This window comes from Symphalangus syndactylus, chromosome 12 (genome assembly GCF_028878055.3).
Source record: "Symphalangus syndactylus isolate Jambi chromosome 12, NHGRI_mSymSyn1-v2.1_pri, whole genome shotgun sequence".
Taxonomy (NCBI): domain Eukaryota; kingdom Metazoa; phylum Chordata; class Mammalia; order Primates; family Hylobatidae; genus Symphalangus; species Symphalangus syndactylus.
In genome coordinates this window covers 75705603-75731844 of record NC_072441.2, presented here as the reverse complement: position 1 = coordinate 75731844, position 26242 = coordinate 75705603, and the positions used below count along the sequence as shown (strand labels likewise).

Below are 26242 nucleotides of genomic sequence, written 5' to 3'. Positions count from 1 at the left end.
GTCCTTTATTTTTCTCTCTAATCTAGCCCATATGCTTAGCTAAGAAGTTTACTTCGTATCACTTTAAATGATGATGTCCCTTGTTCAACAATTTTCTAAACATTCTTTAGATAAGAATTTTATGGGCATTCTTTATTGCATTAGGCTTAAATTTAATGCATCTTAAGGTTTTATTGCAAAGTGTTGCCTTGTTTCCTTTTTAAGATGATACAATTTATAACGTGCAAGTTTGCTGTCTGTCCCCTCCCTTTATGTAAACACAAAATGAGCAAACATGTGGCCAAGAAACAGATGGTCATAGAATTGGTTCAGTGGTTGTGAGTACAGCAACCCAAGAGTGTCTTGTCTGAAATACCACCAGGAATGCCTGGACACAGTAGACAAAGGTTGTTTAACTGGACTCCTTAGGATACATGCTTCCAAAAACAAAGTTGCTGAAAAGAAACCAGAATCACAGAATATCAGAGCCAGAGGAACACTTGGAGGAAATTCAGTACCTCCTCCTTTCCAACCTACAGGGGAGATAGTGGAACAGAAGCAGGGATGGGCCTGCCTGCTGTGCCCACAACTCATTGGAGATTGTTGTGGTGAAGAATTTCATTTATGATGAAGGAGAAATAAACCCCCATCAGCTTAAATTCAGGCAGGTTTATTGAAAAGGTGAAGAAGCATCTTGCAGAAGCAAAGTATGGCCGAGGCTTGTGGGCTCTGGCTGGAAAAATGAGCAGCCGACGGTGGCTGATGCTGCCCCTGACTCTAGGGCTGTGTGGTCTCTTGTTCCCTGAGAGCATCTCCTGTATTCTCTTGCATCTTCCCTCAGCCTGGCAGTCTCTGTATACTCTTCAACACACAGTTGAGTGTGGCTGTACCAGCCCCAATGCCACCTGGCACTTTAGGTCAAATTAGAAAGGCAAGAAATAAACGGGCCCTTTATAATACAGCTGTTGGAACAACAGTTGAAAATATAATATCTTGACTCCTGGTTGAGTGCTTTATGCTGAACTTTCTTTTCTGAATATGAGCATAGACTTTGGGATATTAGTGTCACCTAGCATTATTAGCTAGTATTCTCCTTTTGTTTCCCCATAACATCCCCTCGTCCTTCCCACAGATCCACTTTCCACTCATTTCCATCCTGTCTTATGCCACTCAGGGCTTGTCCTTTCTAAAATGCATCCCTGGCTCCCCTGCATGCACACTTCTAGTTAGGTTTAGCAATGGGGGGCACCTGATGGAGCCTGGAAGTGAGGGGAAGGTGAGGTCCGTATTTCTTTCCTCTCCCTCCCTGCTCTGGCACTGAGTATCTGGCAATAGCTGCATCTGTCTATTACTTCAGTGACCACTCTTCCACAGCCCCAATTCTCAGTGGGTCCCATAGCATTATTTACCTTTGTTCCTTTAGCTCTCATCAAGGAAGATCCAGAGACACTCTCCTCACCAAGACCTTAAGAAATGCACAGGTGAGGGGAACAGCGGTGTGTGTGTAAAGGTCCTGTGGCACCTTTCCTCTGCAGGCTGGAGGTCATGGCGGGAGATGCTGCATGGATTTGCCCTCCCTGCTGTCAGTGAGAACAGTAGGGTTCTGGAAGACTAGAGGACAGGCCGTGGGACTCGGCAGTCTAGAAACAAGGTGGGAGGGATTTCCTTGAGAGGCAGGGACATGGTGGTTACTAATCATCGTGAGGTGTCTAGGAATGTAATGGATGGGAAATCTACTAAGAAATCAACTTATGTAATAATTAGAAAAGCTCTAGTTCTGAGGACAGAGATCTGATGGAGTCACCATAGTGGGAATTTATGACCTGGCATCCAGTTCAGATACCTTGAGCTTCTTGACTGAGGGGAGATTGGATCCCTTGAGGAACAGTGAAGCCTTCAATGCTGCCACAAGTGTATGCTGTAAATCTTCCTCCAGGCCTTCCCCAGAAGGACCTGAAGCCACTTGTGTAAGTGACCAATGAAAGGGAAATACTCAGAGCTTCTGTGGCTTGTAGGATTTTGGCTCTGAAGAATGCTAGCCTAAGGGCACCTGTGGTGGCCATGAAGATGCACTACTTGCATCTCCAGCTGCAGGAAACCTAATGAATCAACAGCCCCAGCTGCTACACTCTGAATCGAGGGCTTGATGACATTTCCCCCAGATCAGTACTAGCCCATGAGGAGGAAAGCCTCATATCAAGTCCTCCCAACGGAACACCCATGATGACTCATGAGGATGTCGAAGCTGTTTTCCTGTGGCAACTGTGACTTTCTTCAAAGTCTGCTTTGTTCATGCATATTAGCTGATTTATATAAAATAAGAGAATAAATGCCTACACTCCCATGAGTCTTTTACTGATAAACTCTATTTCTGAGGACAGAAGCTTGATGGAGTCAGTATAGTGGGAATTTATAACCTTGCATCCAGTTCAGAGACTTGGGGCTTCTTGACTGAGGGGAGATTGGGTCCCTTTGGGGAAGAAAGAAGCCTGCAATGTTATCACAAGTGTATCCTGTAAATCTTCCTCTGGCCTTCCCAGAGGGACCTGATATATGACTCACGATATGGTGACCCCAAATTCACAATGTTCTCTTCTACTCTCAAGAATGCAATATCTTATTCCTCTGGATTCACATAGTTCCAATATTTGTGTATAGCTGTGCACCTTAATAGAACATAACTAATTAAATGAAGAATGGTAGACCCAATTCAACCATACAGGCATCAACCATATCAGCATACAGGCATCCCTCTCCCACCATTTCATTCTTGTCCCCACTCCAAAGTCTTCTCCATTTTACTTGTATTAATTTTCTATTGCTGCATACTAAATTACTGCAAGCTTTAGAGGCTTAAAATAACAATGATTTACTTTCTTGCATTGTCCGCAGATCAGGAGTTCAGGCCTGGATTAGTTGGGTCTTCTTCTCCGGGCCTCAAAGGCTGTAATTAGGCTAGGCTTCTTTCTGAAGGTTCTGGGGAAGAACTTCCTCTCAAGTTTCCTCAGGTTGTCAGCTGAGTTCAGTTCCTTGTGACTGTAGGACTGAGATCTCTGTTTTCTTCCTGGCTGTCAGCCAGGGGCCTCTCACTGCTCCTAGAGACCTCCCATGTTCCCAGTGCATGCTTCCTCCAGCAAGCAGAGAGAATTGCCCTGCATGGAAACCCTCCTGCATTTCACATCTGTCCAGGAAGACCTCAATCCCTCCAAAGAACTCACCTTCATTAGGTCAAGCTCATAAGATAATCTGTATCTTAGATTTGACTGATTTGGGATCTCGATTACATCTGCTGACTTGTTTTTGCCATAAATTGTAACACAATCACAGGAGTGATATCACTGACTTTGTCTACACTCAAGAAGAAGTGATTATATAAAAGCAAAGATCACTGGGGGTCATCTTAGGATTCTGTCTACCATAATATTCTAAAGCCACAGTAATTAAAAGAGTATAACAGATTTCTGCTTGTGTCTGTTAGAATAAATCATATCAGACTAATCCTGCCTCCATAAACAACCATAAAATTGTTTTCAGACGGTGGACAACTGACAGTACAACAGGAGACTTAAGGGGGAAACCCCATGATTTCCTAGTTCTTTGGGGAGAATTTCTCAGCAGCTGCACAGTGGGCTAGAGTCCTCTCAGGGCAGGGCAGCCCCACTGAGCTGAGAAGGCAGAGATCAGAGTTCAAGGCCACTGAAGAAATTGCAATCTGCAGGGCAGGGCACCAATAGGAGACAGCTGTTCAGAGGGGCAGCTCTCGAAGTCCATGTGGGGTTCCATGTGCATACTTATCAAGGACTAGTCTGTACCTGCACAAGGAAAAGACTAACAGGTTTAACATAGGAGTGGCTGCTATAAAATTGGGTTTGGACCAGAGGTACTTGTGGTGGAGGAGGGTTGGGTAATGGATGATGGAGCTCCTGCCATCTAGGGTGGGAAGAACTCATGCACACCTCATTAGCACCCAGGTATCCAACTGAGACACTAGAAAGGTTGTGCTTTAGGAATAAGTGTCATACTTTACAATAAGGCCTATTCTAGACCAGCCCTAGTAAAGCCTAAAACCAAACCCTGTCAAAATCCACAAAGCAGTGGATTGGTGACTGAGTCCTGCCAAATTAGAGGGTCTTGGGAAATGCTGTCGGCTTTCCGTGAATCCACTGTAATAAAACATAAACCAAGTCCACGTAAGTCCAACGTGATCAGACAGTAATTTTACTGCCCACTAGAACAAAATTAATTCACACAATCAGTGACAGAAGTTAGCCAAGTCGACATTTAAGCAAAATACACCTAAGAACAGCTAACAAATAACTCTTCTCAAACTCACATAGAACATTCACCAAGATAGACCACATATGGTGAGCCATACTTAGTATTTTCTGTCCTTTCTCTTTGACTCGTGTATACTGTGCTCAAACTCTTAAAATTACACTTTAATTATATACTTTAATGATTATACACTTTATTTCATCTCAATTGCATGTAAGTTATATTTCAATATATTTGTTAAAAGTTTATAATTAAAAAAACTCTCCTAGCTTGACTCAAGAAATCTTTTTTATATTTAAAAAATATAATTTTATATATTATCAGGGCAAAAGAGAAAAACTGTATGATTACCTTGTCATACACAGTAAAAGCATTTGGCAAAATTGAAAGCTTTTTCCATGATTTATAAAAACAAACCCTAGAAAACTCTCTGCATGATAAGAACAGAAGGCAACACTTCCAACCCCATTAAGGGCAGATTTGAAAAACCCACAGGTAACATTATATTAAATGGCATAAGATTGAATGCTTTTCTATTAAATCAGAGAAAAAAGTAGAATATCTGTTGTTACTCTTTCAATTCAGCATTATACTAGAGATCTAAATCAATGCAATAAAGTAAGAAAGATAAATAAAAGTATTGAAAAGATTGAAAAGAAAGAATTGAAGCGGTCTTTATTCACAGATAATGTCTGTGTATGTTAACAATCCTAGAAATCTACAAAAATCTACCAAAACTAATTAGTGAGTTTGGTAGTGTCGCAGGATATAAGCTCAATGTAAGTAGTCTTTTGTATTTTTGTATATTAGCAATGAGCATTTGGAAAATGAAATAAAAATACAATTTCATTTAAAGTAACATCTCAACACATGTTGTGCTTATAAATAAATTCAACAGGCTGGGTGCGGTGGCTCACACCTGTATTCTCAGCACTTTGGGAGGCCAAGATGGGCAGATCATGAGGTCAGGAGATTGAGACCATCATGCCTTACACAGTGAAACCCCGTCTCTACTAAAAATACAAAAAATTAGCTGGGCATGTTGGCATGTGCCTGTAGTCCCAGCTACTTGGGAGGCTGAGGCAGGAGGATCACTTGAACCTGGGAGGCAGAGGTTACAGTGAGCCAAGATCGCATCACTGCACCCCAGCCTGGGTAACAGAGTGAGATTCTGTCTCAAAAAAAAAAAAAAGTCAACAAAGTTTATGTAAGGCCAGTACACCAAAAACTACAAAAAATTGCTTTGAGAAACTATGAAAGAACTAAATTAGTGGTGAGATAAACCTTGTCATGGATCAGAAGAGTTGTTATGTTTAAAAAGTCAGTTCTTCATAAATTGATCTCCAGATCCAATGCAATTCTAGTAAAAATTCCAACCGGCATTTTGGTAGAAATTTACAAGCTGATTCTACCGTTTATATGGTAATGTCAATGATCAAGAATAATCAAAGAGCAATATTATAAAAGAATAATGGTGAACGAATTCACTACCTATTTCCAGAATTACCCTACAGCTATGAAAATCAAGATGATGTGTTTTGTTGAAAAGAAAAATAGAATATATATCAGTGGAAGAGAAGACAGTATCCAGAAATAGATACTCACATATATGTCTAATTAATGGTTCCTAGGACAGATATATATGTATATACACACACACCCACCCGCACACACTCACACATATATATATATATTCACCTTTTTGAAGATTATCTGTCATTCTCCAAATAGGGAACATTAAGAGAACATAAAAAGAAGCCACAATATAGGAGATATCATATTTATCTCCAACAAAGGGTTTTTTAGAGTGTGTATATATATATATATACTATATGTATATTACACATATATACTATATATATACTACACATATATACTATATATACTATACATATATGCTATATATATATTGCAGTCCGATAAGATAAACAGCACGATGAAACAATTTCTCAAAAGACTTGAATAGATACATGAATGGTCAATTAGCATAGGAAAAGATGCTCTACTGTTTAGTCGTCAGGGAGATCAACCAATACAACAATGAGATACCAGTACATATCCATGAGAATAGCTAAAATTATAAGGGCTAAAAATAGCACATGTTGGTGAGGATATAAAGCACTTGGAAGTCTTGTACTTGTAGGAATGAAAAATGGTACAACTCTGAAAATCTAACAGTTTCTTAAAGGTTAAACATATACCAATCAGATGGACAGTCATTCCATTCCTGGGAATTTACACACTGTGTCTGCACAATGATCTGTATGTGTGTTTCCAGACCAAACTCAGGGGCGGGCTGCTATCAGCAGCATCTCGTTACTGTCCCAGTAACGAGATGCTGATGAACTGGGGAGAAAGAGAGTTTTTACTTCTGCAACCGGTTACAGAGAAAAGGCCTGGAAATTATCACCAGAGCAACTCAAAATTACAAAGTTTTCCTGATCGTATGTACCTTCTAAGCTGTATGTGTATGTGGAAGTGTGCATTCATTTAACACATAAGTGATTAATTTCTTTTAATCTATAACTAAGGTCTGAGTCCTGAAGACCTTCCTCTGGAGCCTCAGTAAATTCACTTAATCTAAATGGGTCTAGGTGCTGGGGACCCTAATCTTGTCTCCTGCTAAATCACAGAGGGTTGGGGAGTTCCTTCAGACCTCCAATAAACTTGTTTCTGGAGGTCTGGGGAGTTTCTTCAGGCCCCCAATAAAACTTATTTAATAAATACTAAATGACTCCTGTTAAGAATGCCTTCATTATTTTGTCATGCTTTAAGGTCCAGGAAAAGCCTAAGCAAAACTCTTGGTGGGCTTTTGTTACAATCAGCCTTTTTTTTTTTTTTTTTTTTAGCAATTCTTTTTTTTATTTTTATTTTTTTATTTATTTTTATTTTTTTATTATACTTTAGGGTTTTAGGGTACATGTGCACAATGTGCAGGTTTGTTACATATGTATCCATGTGCCATGTTGATTTCCTGCACCCATTAACTAGACATTTAGCATTAGGTGTATCTCCTAATGCTGTCCCTCCCCCCTCCCCCCACCCCACAACAGTCCCCGGAGTGTGATGTTCCCCTTCCTGTGTCCATGAGTTCTCATTGTTCAATTCCCACCTATGAGTGAGAACATGCGGTGTTTGGTTTTTTGTCCTTGCAATAGTTTACTGAGAATGATGTTTTCCAGTTTCATCCATGTCCCTAGAAAGGACACGAACTCATCATTTTTTATGGCCCCATAGTATTCCATGGTGTATATGTGCCACATTTTCTTAATCCAGTCTATCGTTGTTGGACCTTTGGGTTGGTTCCAACTCTTTGCTATTGTGAATAGTGCTGCAATAAACATACGTGTGCATGTGTCTTTATAGCAGCATGATTTATAGTCCTTTGGGTATATACCCAGTAATGGGATGGCTGGGTCAAATGGTATTTCTAGTTCTAGATCCCTGAGGAATCGCCACACTGACTTCCACAATGGTTGAACTAGTTTACAGTCCCACCAACAGTGTAAAAGTGTTCCTATTTCTCCACATCCTCTCCAGCACCTGTTGTTTCCTGACTTTTTAATGATGGCCATTCTAACTGGTGTGAGATGGTATCTCACTGTGGTTTTGATTTGCATTTCTCTGATGGCCAGTGATGACGAGCATTTCTTCATGTGTTTTTTGGCTGCATAAATGTCTTCTTCTGAGAACTGTCTGTTCATGTCCTCTGCCCACTTTTTGATGGGGTTGTTTGTTTTTTTCTTGTAAATTTGTTTGAGTTCATTGTAGATTCTGGATATTAGCCCTTTGTCAGATGAGTAAGTTGCAAAAATTTTCTCCCATTCTGTAGGTTGCCTGTTCACTCGGATGATAGTTTCTTTTGCTGTGCAGAAGCTCTTTAGTTTAATGAGATCCCATTTGTCGATTTTGGCTTTTGTTGCCATTGCTTTTGGTGTTTTAGATATGAAGTACTTGCCCATGCCTATGTCCTGAATGGTATTGCCTAGGTTTTCTTGTAGGATTTTAATGGTTTTAGGTCTAACATATAAGTCTTTAATCCATCTTGAATTAATTTTTGTATAAGGTGTAAGGAAGGGATCCAGTTGCAGCTTTCTACATATGGCTAGCCAGTTTTCCCAGCACCATTTATTAAATAGGGAATCCTTTCCCCATTTCTTGTTTTTGTCAGGTTTGTCAAAGATCAGATAGTTGTAGCTATGCGGCATCATTTCTGAGGGCTCTGTTCTGTTCCATTGATCTATGTCTCTGTTGTGGTACCAGTACCATGCTGTTTTGGCTACTGTAGCCTTGTAGTATAGTTTAAAGTCAGGTAGCGTGATGCCTCCAGCTTTGTTCTTTTGGCTTAGGATTGACTTGGCGATGCAGGCTCTTTTTTGGTTCCATATGAACTTTAAAGTAGTTGTTTCCAATTCTGTGAAGAAAGTCATTGGTAGCTTGATGGGGATGGCATTGAATCTATAAATTACCTTGGGCAGTATGGCCATTTTCACGATATTGATTCTTCCAACCCATGAGCATGGAATGTTCTTCCATTTGTTTGTATCCTCTTTTATTTCATTGAGCAGTGGTTTGTAGTTCTCCTTGAAGAGGTCCTTCACATCCCTTGTAAGTTGGATTCCTAGGTATTTTATTCTCTTTGAAGCAATTGTGAATGGGAGTTCACTCATGATTTGGCTCTCGGTTTGTCTGTGATTGGTGTACAAGAATGCTTGTGATTTTTGTACATTAATTTTGTATCCTGAGACTTTGCTGAAGTTGCTAATCAGCTTAAGGAGATTTTGGGCTGAGACAATGGGGTTTTCTAGATATACAATCATATCATCTGCAAACAGGGACAATTTGACTTCCTCTTTTCCTAATTGAATACCCTTTATTTCCTTCTCCTGCCTGATTGCTCTGGCCAGAAATTCCAGCACTATGTTGAATAGGAGCGGTGAGAGAGGGCATCCCTGCCTTGTGCCAGTTTTCAGAGGAAATGCTTCTAGTTTTTGCCCATTCAGTATGATATTGGCTGTGGGTTTGTCGTAGATAGCTCTTATTATTTTGAGATATGTCCCATCAATACCTAATTTATTGAGAGTTTTTAGCATGAAGGGTTGTTGAATTTTGTCAAAGGCCTTTTCTGCATCTATTGAGATAATCATGTGGTTTTTGTCTTTGGTTCTGTTTATATGCTGGATTACATTTATTGATTTGCGTATGTTGAACCAGCCTTGCATCCCAGGGGTGAAGCCCACTTGATCATGGTGGATAAGCTTTTTGATGTGCTGCTGGATTCGGTTTGCCAGTATTTTATTGAGGATTTTTGCATCAATGTTCATCAAGGATATTGGTCTGAAATTCTCTTTTTTGGTTATGTCTCTGCCAGGTTTTGGTATCAGGACGATGCTGGCTTCGTAAAATGTGTTAGGGAGGATTCCCTCTTTTTCTATCGATTGGAATAGTTTCAGAAGGAATGGTACCAGTTCCTCCTTGTACCTCCGGTAGAATTCAGCTGTGAATCCATCAGGTCCTGGACTCTTTTTGGTTGGTAAGCTATTGATAATTGCCGCAATTTCAGAACCTGTTATTGGTCTATTCAGAGATTCAACTTCTTCCTGGTTTAGTCTTGGGAGGGTGTATTTGTCGAGGAATTTATCCATTTCTTCTAGATTTTCTAGTTTATTTGCATAGAGGTGTTTGTAGTTTTCTCTGATGGTAGATTGTATTTCTGTGGGATCGGTGGTGATATCCCCTTTTTCGTTTTTCATTGCGTCTATTTGATCCTTCTCTCTTTTCTTCTTTATTAGTCTTGCTAGCGGTCCATCAATTTTGTTGATCTTTTCAAAAAACCAGCTCCTGGATTCATTAATTTTTTGAAGGGTTTTTTGTGTCTCTATTTCCTTCAGTTCTGCTCTGATTTTTGTTATTTCTAGCCTTCTGCTAGCTTCTGAATGTGTTTGCTCTTGCTTTTCTAGTTCTTTTAATTGTGATGTTAGGGTGTCAATTTTGGATCTTTCCTGCTTTCTCTTGTGGGCATTTAGTGCTATAAATTTCCCTCTACACACTGCTTTGAACGTGTCCCACAGATTCTGGTATGTTGTGTCTTTGTTCTCTTTGGTTTCAAAGAACATCTTTATTTCTGCCTTCATTTCATTATGTACCCAATAGTCATTCAGGAGCAGGTTGTTCAGTTTCCATGTAGTTGAGCGGTTTTGAGTGAGTTTCTTAATCCTGAGTTCTAGTTTGATTGCACTGTGATCTGAGAGACAGTTTGTTATAATTTCTGTTCTTTTACATTTGCTGAGGAGAGCTTTACTTCCAACTATGTGGTCAATTTTGGAATAGGTGTGGTGTGGTGCTGAAAAAAATGTATATTCTGTTGACTTGGGGTGGAGAGTTCTGTAGATGTCTATTAGGTCCACTTTATGTAGAGCTGAGTTCAATTCCTGGATATCCTTGTTAACTTTCTGTCTCGTTGATCTGTCTAATGCTGACAGTGGGGTGTTAAAATCTCCCATTATTATTGTATGGGAGTTTAAGTCCCTTTGTAGGTCACTGAGGACTTGCTTTATGAATCTGGGTGCTCCTGTGTTGCGTGCATATATATTTAGGATAGTTAGCTCTTCTTGTTGAATTGATCCCTTTACCATTATGTAGTGGCCTTCTTTGTCTCTTTTGATCTTTGTTGGTTTAAAGTCTATTTTATCAGAGACTAGGATTGCAACCCCTGCCTTTTTTTGTTTTCCAGTTGCTTGATAGATCTTCCTCCATCCCTTTATTTTGAGTCTATGTGTGTCTCTGCACGTGAGATGGGTTTCCTGAATACAGCACACTGATGGGTCCTGACTCCTTATCCAGTTTGCCAGTCTGTGTCTTTTGATGGGAGCATTTATCCCATTTACATTTAACGTTAATATTGTTATATGTGAATCTGATCCTGTCACTATGATGTTAGTTGGTTATTTTGCTCATTAGATGCTATGGTTTCTTCCTAGCCTTGATGGTCTTTACAGTTTGGCGTGTTTTTGCAGTGGCTGGTACCGGTTGTTCCTTTCCATGTTTAGTGCTTCCTTCAGGAGCTCTTTTAGGGCAGGCCTGGCAGTGACAAAATTACTCAGCGTTTGCTTGTCTGTAAAGTATTTTATTTCTCCTTCACTTATGAAGCTTAGTTTGGTGGGATAGGAAATTCTGGGTTGAAAATTCTTTTCTTTAAGAATGTTGAATATCGGCCCCCACTCTCTTCTGGCTTGTAGAGTTTCTGCTGAGAGATCAGCTGTTAGTCTGATGGGCTTCCCTTTGTGGGTAACCCGACCTTTCTCTCTGGCTGCCCTTAACATTTTTTCCTTCATTTCAACTTTGGTGAATCTGACAATTATGTGTCTTGGAGTTGCCTTTCTCGAGGAGTATCTTTGTGGCGTTCTCTGTATTTCCTGAATCTGAATGCTGGCCTGCCTTGCTAGATTGGGGAAGTTCTCCTGGATAATATCTTGCAGAGTGTTTTCCAACTTGGTTCTGTTCTCCCCATCATTTTCAGGTACACCAATCAGACGTAGGTTTGGTCTTTTCACATAGTCCCAAATTTCTTGGAGGCTTTGTTCATTTCTTTTTATTCTTTTTTCTCTAAACTTCCCTTCTCACTTCATTTCATTCATTTCATCTTCCATCAGCGATACCCTTTCTTCCAGTTGATCGCATCTGCTACTGAAGCTTCTGCAATCTTGGCGTAGTTCTCGAAACTTGGCTTTCAGCTCCATCAGCTCCTTGAAGCCCTTCTCTCCATTGGTTATTCTAGTTATCCATTCTTCTAATTTTTTTTCAAAGTTTTTAACTTCTTTGCTATTGTTTTGAATTTCCTCTTGTAGCTCAGAGTAGTTTGATCGTCTGAAGCCTTCTTCTCTCAACTCACCAAAGTCATCCTCCATCCAGCTTTGTTCCGTTGCTGGTGAGGAACTGCGTTCCTTTGGAGGAGGAGAGGTGCTCTGTTTTTTAGAGTTTCCAGTTTTTTTGGTCTGTTTTTTCCCCATCTTTGTGGTTTTATCTACTTCTTGTCTTTGGTGATGGTGATGTAGAAATGGATTTTCGGTGTGGATGTCCTTTCTGTTTGTTAGTTTTCCTTCTACCAGACAGGACCCTCAGCTGCAGGTCTGTTGGCGTTTACTAGAGGTCCACTCCAGACCCTGTTTGGCTGGGTGTCAGCAGCGGTGGCTGCAGAACAGTGGATTTTCGTGAGACCACAAATTCAGCTGTCTGATAGTTCCTCTGAAAGTTTTGTCTCAGAGGAGTACCCAGTTGAATGAGGTGTCAGTCTGTCCCTACTGGGGGGGTGCCTCCCAGTTAGGCTGCTTAGGGGTGAGGGACCCACTTTAGGAGCCAGTCCAGTCTGTCCGTTCTCAGATCTCCAGCTGCGTGCTGGGAGAACCACTACTCTCTTCAAAGCTGTCAGTCAGACAGGGACATTTAAGTCTGTGGAGGTTCTTGCTGGGTTTTTGTTTGTCTGTGTCCTGCCCCCAGAGGTGGAGCCTACAGAGGCAGGCAGGCCTCCTTGAGCTGTGGTGGGCTCCACCCAGTTCGAGCTTCCTGGCTGCTTTGTTTACCTAAGCAAGCCTGGGCAATGGCGGGTGCCCCTCCCCCAGCGTCGCTGCCGCCTTGCAGCTTGATCTCAGACTGCTGTGCTAGCAATCAGCGAGACTCCGTGGGCTTAGGACCCTCCGAGCCAGGTGCGGGACACAATCTCCTAGTGTGCTGTTTTCCAGGCCCGTTGGAAAAGCGCAGTGTTAGGATGGGAGTGACCCGATATTCCAGGTGCCGTCTGTTTCCCCTTTCTTTGACTAGGAAAGGGAACTCCCTGACCCCTTGCGCTTCCCGAGTGAGGCAATGCCTCGCCCTGCTTCGGCTCGCGCACAGTGCGCTTCACCGACTGTCCTGCACCCACTGTTAGGCACTCCCTAGTGAGATGAAACCGGTACCTCAAGCAGAAATGCAGAAATCACCAGTCTTCTGTGTCGCTGGGGCTGGGAGCTGGAGACCGGAACTGTTCCTATTCCGCCATCTTGGCTCCACCCCCACAATCAGCCTTTATATAAGGGCACTGGCTTTTTTTTTTTTCCTCTTAATATTTAACTGAACCAGTCAGTTGGTACTGAAACAGCTGTTAGGAAGGCCTGTGTTAGTGAGACCTGGCCTGCCACATATGGATGCTCATGATAGTTTCTTCATGATAGCCCAAACATGGAATGATAGAAATGTCCAATAACAAGCGAAAGTACAAACAAACATGGTATAGCCACACAAAGGAATACTACTCAGCAATTACAAAGCATTAACTGTTGATGCAAATACTCATATGGATGGATTTTAAAGTTACATTGATGCATGAAAGAAGGCAGACACAAAAGAACACAGGTATAATTTCATTTATAGAAAATGGTTAAAAATGCAAATGGACCTGAAGTGACAATGGCTCCTTGGGGCGGAGGGTTGAAAGACTGATGAACTGCAAAGGGGTACAAGAGACTTTGGAGCATAGAGAAATTCCTCTATCTTGGTTGTGGCAGTAGTTCCATTAGTGTATACATTTTTAAACGTGCATTGAATTACACATTTTAAAATGGTGCAATCTGTTGTACCTAAATTAAACCTTTATAAAGTTGATTTCATCATCTTAATTTCTCCATACTAGCAATTAGCAGCTAGAAAATGAAATTCAATACAACATAATAGAGATTAATTGCCAGAATCATTACATGCTTAAGAACACATGCAATGAAGCAGGTACAAGGCCCCTAAAAGCAATTGATGAGAAAAATTAAAGAAGACTAAATAGAGAAACAGAGATCATATTCATTCATTGGAAGACTCAATTTTGTTAGCATATTACATCAACACAATTCTGATTAATATTTCTAGTAGGAGATTTTAGAGAAATTTAAAAGCTAATTACAAAATTTATTTGAAAATCAAAGAACCTAGAATAGTCGTCAGTCTTGAAGAAGCAATAAGTTGGAGGACTTACTCTGCTAGATTTCAAACCTGATTTTAAAGCTACAGTAATTTTTAAATGGTAGTACTGGTGTAAGTATTCATAAATATACCAAAGTAAAAGATTACAGATTCAAAGAATATGCCCACATATTTAGAGTTATTTTTTTTCGTAGAATATTTTCTATTCATAAAAAAAAGTTTTCCAACCACACACAGGAGGGGTATAGGTAGGGGAAAGTGTCTGTCCATCTATCCCTGGCCCCCAGCCCATGTTGTTTTAGCAGCAATAAAGTGTGTGGGGTAATGGCCCTCGAAATTAAAATGGTGTGTGTATGAGAAGGAAAGGGGGGCAAAGCTGTGGGGATTGGTGGAGGGGAAGGAACCAAGGAGTTCAGTACTGGGAACGCTGAAGGTGGGAGGCCATTTCATAACATTGCTTGTTGATGAAACTGTCGTGGACACCTTCTTTGCCCATCAGCAGGCCTAGCGTCTTGGCAGTCACGGTGACAGTGACATTGAAGGTGGGGGCTCCACCGATGCTCTACGTATGAAGATCCACGGTCAATTCCCCATCCTGCAGCAGTGAGTCTGAGACCACAGTGTATTTCTGGCCCCCCAGCGTCAGCCCATTCGTGAAAAAGCTTGACCAATCTTTGCCAACCAGGACACCAACAGCAGCTGGGGTGATGTTGATGAAGGTTTTCCCTGGGCGGATGGCCCAGTTGGAGGGCGACTCCTTTTTGCCCATGATGGCCACGTCCTAACAGGTCCTGTCCGCCACGAGGCAGTAGATGGAGACATCCACCTGGCTGTTGCGCTGCTGTGTGGGCTCCTCTGGTCGCTGCTGCTGGGGCTGCCTGGGCTGGCAGGCGGGGGAGGCGGAGAGCTCGGAGCAGGCGCTGCCCTCCTCACCACCACTCTGCTAGCTATGCAGCAGCCCTCGCACTGCCATTTTAAAATATATATATATATATATATATATATATATATATATATATATATATTCATTTATTTATTATACTTTAAGTTCTAGGGTACATGTGCACAACGTGCAGGTTTGTTACATAGGTATACATTTGCCATGTTAGTTTGCTGCACCCATTAATTCATCATTTACATTATGCATTTCTCCTAATGCTATCCGTCCCCCAGCCCCCCATCCCACGACAGGCCCTGGTATGTGATGTTCCCCGCTGTGTCCCAGTGTTCTCATTTTTCAGTTCCCACCCATGAGTGAGAACATGCTCACACCACCACTTCTAAGTGTTTTAAAAACAAAGGCACCAATGCCCATCATTGGGGAAATGAAAGACTTTTAAGTAAAATGATTTTGAGTGAAATAATATTTGTTGTTTTAAAAAGTTAATATTAACAACTACGCTCCATCATACATTGAAATTAACTTAAGATGTGAAAGTTAAAATTAGAAGCCTTGTAAAGGAAAAATAGGAAATAGTTTCATGAACTTGACATAGGAAAATATTTCTAAGACTACATGCTGTAACATTCACCACAATAAGAAATCAAGCAAATTGCACTTCATTTTTAAAAAGCTTCTGCTTATTACGTTGTTGATTAACAACTTAAAAGCTATCTGTAGACCAGGAATAGTTATTTGCAATATAATATGGCAAAAATATGTGTATATAAATGGACTTATTGAAAATATATAAAGAACTCCTACAGATTACAAAGAAAATGACAAACACCCCAGTATATCAATGAACATAAACATTTGAGAAGATATTTTACATAAGAAGATATCTAAATGAACATTAGGCATGAGAAAACCAAAATAAGGTATCACTACACACTTGTAGAACGGCTATATTTAAAAGACTGAAAATATTAAGTGTGGGGGAATGTAGAGCAACTGGAAATGGCCTACATCTTTCATAGAAATGTAAAATAATACAATTACTTTGCAAAACTCTGTGTCCATTTTCTACCCATTCACCAAGCATTCTATCCCTAGCTATAGATACCCTGGAAAATAAGTATGTATCTTCACAGAAATAATTGTATGAGAATATTCATTGTTACTTATGCACAGTAGCCAACAAGTAAACCTGTCTCCCATCAGAAAAATGGGTATCAAATTGTGTGATAATCATACAATCAATAGGATATTACTTGGCCAAAACAAAATGAAACAAGAGAAAAACACAATCAAACAAATTAGTGGCATATATACCCACCTGAGTAAAGAGAAGTCAAAACCAGAGAACATACTAAATGATTCCATTTTTTTATTTTTTTGAGATGGACTCTCACTCTGTCCCCCAGGCTGGAGTGCAGTGGCACGATCTCAGCTCCGCCTCCCGCGTTCAAGACATTTTTCCTGCCTCAGCCTCCCAAGTAGCTGGGATTAAGGCACCTGCCACCATGCCTGGCTAATTTTTGTATTTTCAGTAGAGACAGGGTTTGCCAAGTTGGCCGGGCTGGTCTTGAACTCCTGACCTCAGGTGATCTGCCCGCCTCAGCCTCACAGTCTTGGGATTACAGGTGTGAGCCACCAGGCCCAGCCAAAATAATTCCATTTTTATGAAGCACGTGAATAAGCAAAATTAATCTATTGTGGCTGCTATAGTTTAAATAGTGGTCCCCTCCAAATCACATGTTTAAATGTGGTCCCCAGTGTTGGAGGTGGGGGTTAATGGGAGGTGTTTGGGTCATGGGAGTGGATCCCTCATGAACAGATTAATCCCCACCCTGGGAGAAGGTAGTGAGTGAATTCTCACTCTCTTAATTCCTGTAGGAGCTGGTTATTAAACAGTGCCTCTCTCCTTTACTCACTCTCTCTTGCTTCCTCTCTCACCATATGATCTCTGCGCACACTGGTTCCTTTTCACCTGTGCAAGTGGAAGCAGCCTCAGGCCCTCATTAGGAGCAGATGCGGGTGCCATGCTTCTTGTGCAGCCTGTAGAACTATGAGCAAAATGCACCTCTTTTCTTTATAAATTACCCAGCCTCTGGTATTCCTTTCCAGCAACACAAAGGGACTAAGGCAGTGGCAACATTCAGAATATTCTCTTCATTTGGTGGATGAGTACTGACTGGCAAGGACCACATCGGAAATTTGTGGCATGGGGGAAAATGTCCTCTGTCTTTAACTGGGTGTTATTATACAATGTATAGTTATATTAAAATGTATTAAGCTGTACCTCTAGGTTTTTTGCAGTATACTCTATGCAAATTATACCTCAGTGAAGAACTGTTAGCATACAACAAAGAGAGAGAAAACAAACACTCAAAAATGTGAAAATTGACAGAAAATAGGTAAGAAATATTTAGCATATAAATAAGAAGGATCCTTTAGAAGAAATCAAAAGAAATGGAATAGAACAAAGACAAAAAAGTATAATAAAAAAGAGTTTAAATTTCAAAGTTTGAAATGATATTAAAGTGGCACACAGTTTTCTTGGGAAAATCAAGCGAGAACCACAAACTCTGAGACTAATTCCAGCAAAAGTATGTAAATCAGTTTGATCTAATGGTGCACAGTTAGCTTTGAAGGCCAAAAGGAACTGGTTTCTAATTCTTACTCCTCTCTTCACTAGTTTTGTTACCTAGGGAAATTTTGCAATCTTTCTGAGTTTGTTTTCTCATCAGGAGCAGGATAATACCTAAGTAACAGGAGAGTTCATAGATTTAAATATGATCGCATGGTAGTGGACATGAACCATAATTAGTTTTTAAGAATATATCTACACTGAGCTCTCCTTTATCCACGTTAAAATTGTAGACAAACAACAATTGATGAAGAATAGACAAAATATTCTAACATAAATATTCTTCCTTTGTTTCTAGAAAGAAGTCACACATACAGTAAAAATAGAGAGGACTTAGTTCATATTGAACAATCTTCCCCAAAACCTGAAACAGCTCTACTTTCTAACACCAGAGATGTCTTGAATGAGTCCAACCCCTGCAGTCCCCTCTGTCTGGAATAGATGGAGGAAGTTTGCTCCAACCTTAGAACAGCATGGGCTGGCAAGCTTTCTCAGAGAGCCTCTCGAGTTTAACTCTAAAGACCCTGAGGAATATGTGCAACTGGGTCGGGTTAAGGCTAAGCTGAATGACATGGCCAGGGCTCTCACCAGCGCCAAAATCAGTGGAAGGATATCAGCCTCCAGAGCTCTGTTACAGGCCATGGGATGCTCCATGGTGGGGTGGTGAGCATATGAATAACAATCAGCAGAAATATCGGTAATGGACAGGAGGCATAAATAAACAATGTCCACCCTCCACTAAAACCCAGGAAAGTTCTCATTTAAAAAACGATGTCTTGAAGAAAACATAGGTACAAATCTTTGTGACTTTGGATTAGACATTTTTTAAGCAGGCACAAACAACCCAAAAATAGATAAATGGGCTTCATTAAAATAAAAAACTTACATGCTTCAAAGGACGCTGTCAAGGAAGTGAAAAGATAATCCACATAATGGGAGAACTATTTCCAAATTATGTATTTGACAAAGGTCTAGTACCTAGAGTATATAAGAAATTCATATAACTGAGCAATACATGACAAAAACCAAATTTAACAATGGGAAAAAAGCTGTGAGTAGAGGTTTCCCTAAAGCAAACACACAAATGGCCAAGAAGCACACGCAAAGATGTTCAATGTTTTTTATTAGGAAAATGTAATTTTAAACCAAAATGAGATACCACTTCACACGCACTAGTATGACTTAAGATAAAAATAAGGATAACACATGTTTGGAAAGTTATGGAGAATATGGAATTCTTATATATTACTATTGGAAATGTGAAATGGCATAGCTACTGAAGTTGGTAAACAGTGTGTGAGTTCCTCAAAAAGTTAAACATATAAAAAAAAGTTAAACATAAAGTGACATGATGCAGCAGTTGCACTCCTAGGTTAATAACAAAGAAAAGAAAAACAGGTATTCACTCAAAAACATGAACAAAGGTGTTCATAGCAGCATTATTCATGATACTCAAAAAGTGGAAACATCTTAAACCACTATCAGTTGATGAATAAACAAAATGTGGTATAATCATACGGTGGAATATTATTTGGCCATAAAAAAGTTGAAGTACTGATGCAGGTTAAAAAGGATGAAACTTGAGAACAATATGCTGAGAAGCAGGTGCAAAATGCCACACTTTGTTATTCCATATAGAGGAAGTGCCCAGAACAATTACATGTATATATACAGAAAGTAGATTAGTGGTTGTCAGAGAGCGCAAGAAGGGGGGTATTGGAGAGTGACTGCCCATAAATACAGGCATGCTTTTTCGCATTACGAAAATATTCTGGAATTAGGTAGTGGTGATGGTTGTGAAACTTTTGGAATATGGTAAATATGGTACGCTTAAAAATGGTGAATTTTGGGATATATGAATTATACTGTAGAAATAATAACAACAGTAATAAAGCAATGTGTCTTTCCACATCTTCATGTCTTGTATTTTCATTAAAAAAAGTATTTCAGGGCCAGGCTCAGTGGCTCACTCCTGGATTCCCAGCACTTTTGGAGGCCTAGGTGGGAGGATCACTTGAGGCCAGAAGTTCAAAACCAGCCTGAGCAACATAGCAAGACCTTGTCTCCATGAAAAATAAAAAATTAGCCAGAAATGATGATATGTGCCTAGAGTTCCAACTACTTGGAAAGCTGAGGCAGGGGGATTGCTTGAGCCCAGGAGTTCAAGGTTGCAGTGATCTATAATCACCACTGCACTCCAGCCTGGGTGACAGAACAAGACCCTGTCTCAAAAAAAAAAGCATCTCACTTTAATAGTAAGTGGCCAGAATATGATGCTGGCAGCATGTTGTGAGGAAACGTATTAGATGAAAGAAGTTAAATTCCAGTTTTCCTTTTTTCAGGAATGAGATATAGGGGAGAGAAACATGTACTTGGAAAGAATTGACCCAGCTGAATTGGAAAATGTGGGAAGGGGATGGGGTAGAGGCTGCTCCACCTGAGATCTGGCTCCAGGACTTACAACAAGGGGAACTTGGGCAAGTTACAGACTCTCTGAGCCACAGTTTCTTCATCAGCAAAACAGAAAGAATCATCCCATAAACTGTAAGGTCAATGCTAGCAGTGGGTCCCCAAATTGACTACACACCTGAGTCATGTTAACAAACACATTCCAGGCCCCACCTGAGCCCTCTGAATCAGAATCCCTGCAAGAAGGACAATGAACTTGTATTTACACTGACTTTTCCAGCTGTTTCTTACCTGATCAACTTGGGGGTAGGACCCGTTGAGCTGCATCACATCATTCCAAAGCAAAAACAAAACAGCAGAACAAGAATTTTTTAATACAGTCTCTAAAGCAGCGGAGAAACTGTTGTGGGAACCTAGAAGTAAAGGAGATCTGGCTTGCTGGGCTCCATTTAAACTTTGAGTACAGCAGAGACACAAGCTCTTCGGGACACATGACTGAGGCAGTGACAGTCCAACTTTGGAAGAGTGGAAGCCCTAGTTTCACATTCAAGCATGCTCTGAGTAGAAATTAAGTTTACCTCTTTTTGCACAGCAATATGGCCAATCTTTCCTAAGCTGCTCAGCTTACAAGAAAAGGAATCATACTGCTAAGAATTCAAAGTTCAGCAGTCATGGGTAAGTAAGGAAGTCTTATAAATCTTATAAATCTAGCCACCTAACAAATAACCCGAAACTTAGCAAGTTCTTTCACTTTCAGGACAGTTGTGTTCACTAGATCAGAGGCATTGAGACGTGAAGAACAGACCCCTAAAAAGGGAAAGTGTTCCTTTCAGTTTGAGGACATCACTGGAACATTAGGGAAGTGAGAACACAGCTGCCCGCTCTACGGTATGGGTTGCCTTTGTGTCTGGAATGTGTCTGACGTCCTGATCCCTATGCCCATTTCAGGGAGCCTTGGGAGGAGCCCGAATTACTGATGGAATTGGACAGTGCATGGAGATGTCTCAGCAGGACGAGGGTAAGTACAGAGGCAAGTCCAGGTCATACTAAGAGAAAAAGAGTGGCGCTGATGGGGACAGACAAAGATAAAACCAAAAGTTTGTGCTTCATTTTCAAAAACTCAAACTAATAACAAACTTGGCCTTAGGATAAATAATAAGTATTTTTCTATTTACATGATAATTTAATCTCAAAACAGAAATCGGAAAAATATTAAGTCCAAGGCATGAAACCTAAACCATTGCTCATATTTATTCTTTCTAAATAGAGCAAAGTATAAAATCTTCTCCACAAAATATACATTGTGGTTATAAAAAGGCAAAAGTTTTAGTGAGAATCATTGATATTCTATAGAGGAGTGAATTAAACACAGCTAAGGGAAGACCTACGTCTCATACTTCTCTTGTATATTCCAAAGTTCCAGGGAAATTCCAGGTGATAGAGGTTATTTCCCATACTGTTAAACCAAGGTTGCAGACACTTCTGAATTTTTGTCCCAGTACTCTAGGAGGGCACACCTCTGTCCTGGAAAATAATATAGGAATGAATACTCTTTCCTTTACTCATTCTGGTCATTCTTCCAGCATGACAAAAACCAAAAAATGGAAATATGGCCAAATACATGATTTGCTATCCCTCTTGTTCAGGTTTCTTACCTGTTACTTATGTATTACCTTAAGGATTACCTTAAGGATTATGATGAAGATACAATGTCCAAATATGAGCACAGTTTTGAGCAAAATGCCTTGCATGAATTGGTCAGTGAATAATTACTAAATAATTATGTGAATATTTAATGGATTATATGGATCCTATGAAGAATTACTGAATAATTATTGTGGTTGCTTTTATTGGCAGTGCTGAAAACTCATCCCTGTGTGACCTCATGTAAGCCATGTAACTTTGTGAACCTGCAGTTTTATCATTTGTAAGATGAAGAAACTTGACAGATTTTCATTCTGACACAGAATGTCAGGTCTCCTAGACCCCAGAAAATATATTGACTTAAAGTCTTTGATACATCTCAAAGCGGTGTCCTTACCGTGTCATTGGAGGATGGTGTGGGCTGCAGAGAGGGATGCTTTCAAGTGGGATTGACCAGTCCTCCTTCCTTCATTTCCACATAGAATTCTGGGCAGGGATGAAAGCTGAGACAGTGAGGAGGTGGTTCAGAGGATCACTCTTTCCTACTCATTCCTCTCACCTCAAACTCACCTTCTAATGCACAGCAAAACTGAGGATCACCAACCAACCCTGACCATAACCTTGATCTTGCCATGTTCTGTTAGTGGAGTAAAACCAAAAATCAATGGTGTTAGTCCAACTCAACAAAATATATATCAAACCATATTCCATAAGAACTGCTCGTGGCCCTGTTCTTTTCAGTACATGGGAAAACAAAATGGGAACAACCAAATGGCATCAGGTTTACAAAAATTCCCAAGATAGATGGTCACACCTGTTTTCAGGAGATCCCTATATAAATGATTTTGATCACTTGATACCTTGAAAAGAGCTCTTGTGGCACTAGAGTGACATCTATAAGTGACAAGTATAAAATGCAGTGCTCAGTGACATTAAAAAACAAATCAACCCACATAGAGGAAGAGCTTTGGACGTAGGGATGTCAAACTGGTCTAGAATGTAATGAAAAGCCAAGATGGTGCCCCAGTAAGAAAAAAAGAAGTCAACATAACCATGGGATGCAGCAAGAAGAATACTGAGACAGGAAAGAAAACATTTTTAAAAAATGAATTATTCTTTCACTTTCTAGTGGATACAGAAAAAAACTACAGAAGACCCAGAGGACACCAGGACAGGCTGAATGTTTGACACCTTAGACTTGTGGAAAAGCCTTAAGATCTGTTTTAACTTAGAGCAGTTGGGGTGACTTCATGACTACCATTAAGAAAATCTAACCTGCTGGGAAACTGTTTCTCCCTTGATGATTTTGTACAGACAAGAGATAAACAGTGAGGAATATGCTTAGATGTATTGGGAAAGAGAGGGGTCTGTGGCATTGTCACAAGGGTACATGAATACTGAGAGTGAATGCTGAAGGAATGATCCCCATTGGTGGTGACCCTCAGGTGAGACCAGGGTGCCTGAGTTTCAGCAAAGCCTGGGCAACTGCAATGCAGGGCTCCTAAGATTCCATGACACCACCACCTTCTAATTCTGTTATTGCAACCGCAGACCGTTACCTGGCATGCTGGCCACAATGTACCTCACTCTTGTCAGAGTCTGAGCTACTGGCAGTGCCTTCAGCTCTGAGCTCAGGCACCTTGAACCTTGTTTTTGTGGTGAAGAGTCCTAAAGTGCTGTGGGGAGTGATCACGTTTTTCTCAACAGTGAGTTAAGAATTTCAGTTATTGACGTCCCTCAGTCCTGATTGATTTCACCACTTTTTAACCCACAATGTGTTTGGGTTTCTTCTCCCCAGTCCCTGGCTCTGCCTCTTCTGCCACAAATGTCAGCATGGTGGTATCTGCTGGCCCTTGGTCCAGTGAGAAGGCAGAAATGAACATTCTAGAAATCAATGAGAAATTGCGCCTCCAGCTGGCAGAGAACAAGCAGCAGTTCAGAAACATCAAAGAGAAATTTCTTGTAACTCAAGTGGCCTACTCCCTGGCCAACGGCAGAACAAATACCGTAAGTTCTATAGGCTCACCATCACAAAAGTGATGAATGATGTCCTGTCTTCTCTTTGAGAAACTAAATGCTCTCTCCATCAAAAATAATTTCACCCTTCCTGTACTTCTAAGAAAACAGAAATGGGTATTTTAACATTTTGTTAAAGTTGGAAGACAGAAGTACCAAAGTATTTAGCAACTTTCCATGTTTGCAGTCAGGTAGGGGTGGGACTAGAGTTAAAATCCCAGTTATTGATTTCTGACACAGGCACAGAATGACCTGTTTTCTCCAAGAGGCTCAATCATATTTTCAAGAATCATCTCTGTACCATATCAGATCCTGCAGACAAATAACATCTAGTATGCTGTTCTAAATGTCTGGGACTAATGAACTATTATTCAGTTCAAGCTTCTGTTGAGGCCCAATAGACAAAGCTCTGTTCTAGTGACCCTGAGGGAAACTTGGTGATAGTACCCAGTACCCACTCTGAGGGGCTTCAAGAGGAGTCTGCTCCTAATAGAACCTGTGGTATCTATAAATGACAGCATCAAGAGCGGGGAGTAGGGGCCATGCATGGTGGCTGACTCCTGTAATCCCAGCACTTTGGGAGGCTGACTTGGGCAGATCATGAGGTCAGGAGTTTGAGAACAGCCTGGGCAAGATGTAGAAACCCTGTCTCTACTACGAATTCAAAAATTAGCTGGGTGTGGTGGCAGGCGCCTATAATCCCAGCTACTTGGGAGGCTGAGGCAGGAGAATCCTTTGAACCCAGGAGGCAGAGGTTGCAGTGAGCCAAGATTGCTCCATTGCACTCCAGCCTGGGCGACAGGGCAAGACTCATAAAAATAAAATAAAAAAATTTTAAACATTTAAAAATAAAAAAAAAAAGCAGAGAGTACCCTGGTGAGAGTGAACAGGATCTTGTTCCTGAAGAGGAAGAAAGATCGCACCCAAGATTGTGTGGAAGTAGAAGTGCAGTGTGCAGAGCAGGGACCCTGGGCCTGTCTCCTGTGCTCCTTCCAAGTTGCTTCTCTTGCCTGTCCCTCAGTCTGTCCCTCAGTTTTCTCATCTGTTCACAGGATATGACAATAATACCTACCTCTGTGAATTGCTGCAATGAATTGCATGAGCTATTTCTTGTCAATCTCCTAGAACATTTATTGGCACAGAGTAAACACTATCTATTAGTTCTTCATTCTACTGTTTCTAAATTAACACAAACTTTATTACCATTTGGGCATATTTCCTTCATGGCCTTATAGTCTTATGCCTCATACTTTATGCTTCAGATATGAATCTTAAAATCATATCTGAAGATATTATTTAAAAATCAAAGATTTTAAAAATCTTTGACATATTTGTCCTTGAAATTCCCAGTAAAAGGGAAACCATCAGTCCCATAGCCCTGGGGACCTTCCTGACTGTACAAGAAATCACTAGTTCATGCTCCAGTGCAGTGTTTTAGAAGAGAGGCTGCAAGGCTTGGGAAAGCGGCCCCACATTCAGAGTCACACCTCTCGGGCTGTGAGTTCTGACTCCACTTCATTGTGATTGAATCATCTTGTCAACTTCCTTGATGTGCCCTTGAGTTTCTCTTTCTTCATCTCTAAATTTTGGAGGATGAGATGCCATAAAGTTGGGAGACTGAAGAGTAAAGATGTGGAACTCCCTGTTATAGCCTGGTACCGGGGACAGTTTTGTCCTGAGACGGACCTGGCTCCTGCCCTGTAGGCAGTGACCACAGCAGCATGTGCAGCCTTCCACTGAGGCAGGCATATCTGTCTTTTCTCAGAGTATGAAGAGTGCAAAGACCTCATAAAATCTATGCTGAGGGATGAGCTGCAGTTCCAGGAGGAGAAGCTCGCAGAGCAGCTCAAGCAAGCTGAGGAGCTCAGGTGAGGGGAACACGTGGGGGCAGGCAGGGGGGCAGGTGTGTAAATCTCTGAAGGGCAGCAGCTCGGTGGGGAGATGTAAGAGCTAAGCTGGGCCAGGGGAAGGGCAGGAATTGCCATGGCAGACTCGCGACACACAAATATTTATCAAACAGAGAGCAAGGATAATAATAAGTTATGGGTTGCAGTTGCTTCTCAGAGCCTTGTTTTCTCTCTTTCAAACAAGTAATTGTTGAGGTGAAATTTGCATAACACAAAATTAACCAAAGGAGTGGGAACAACCCAGCAGCATTCAGTATACTCAAAAGGGTGTGCCATCACCACCCCACTTACCCTTAGTCAGAATCGCCTTCTGACTGACTGCGGCTTCTCATTCTTTCACTCAATCAATGTTGCCTTCTTGACCCTGTCATTGTTTTCTTCTTTCATTTTTTTCAAATCACCCCATCTGCACCTGGCCTCATTTCTGTACATGGCTTTGTATCTAGTCACTGCAAGGTACACTATGTGTATTTTCACATGGAGATGTCCATGTCCAGAGTGAGGAACTGAAAGGATGCCTTTTTGAAATGGAAT

General features: G+C 40.9%; 2 pseudogenes; one reads left to right on the top strand and one right to left on the bottom strand.

Moving 5' to 3' along the window:
- LOC134734237 (neuroblastoma breakpoint family member 11-like) overlaps window positions 1-26242 on the top strand; it is a 514399-nt pseudogene that overhangs the window by 2083 nt on the left and 486074 nt on the right.
- LOC134734033 (profilin-1-like) lies at window positions 14612-20468 on the bottom strand (annotated as a pseudogene).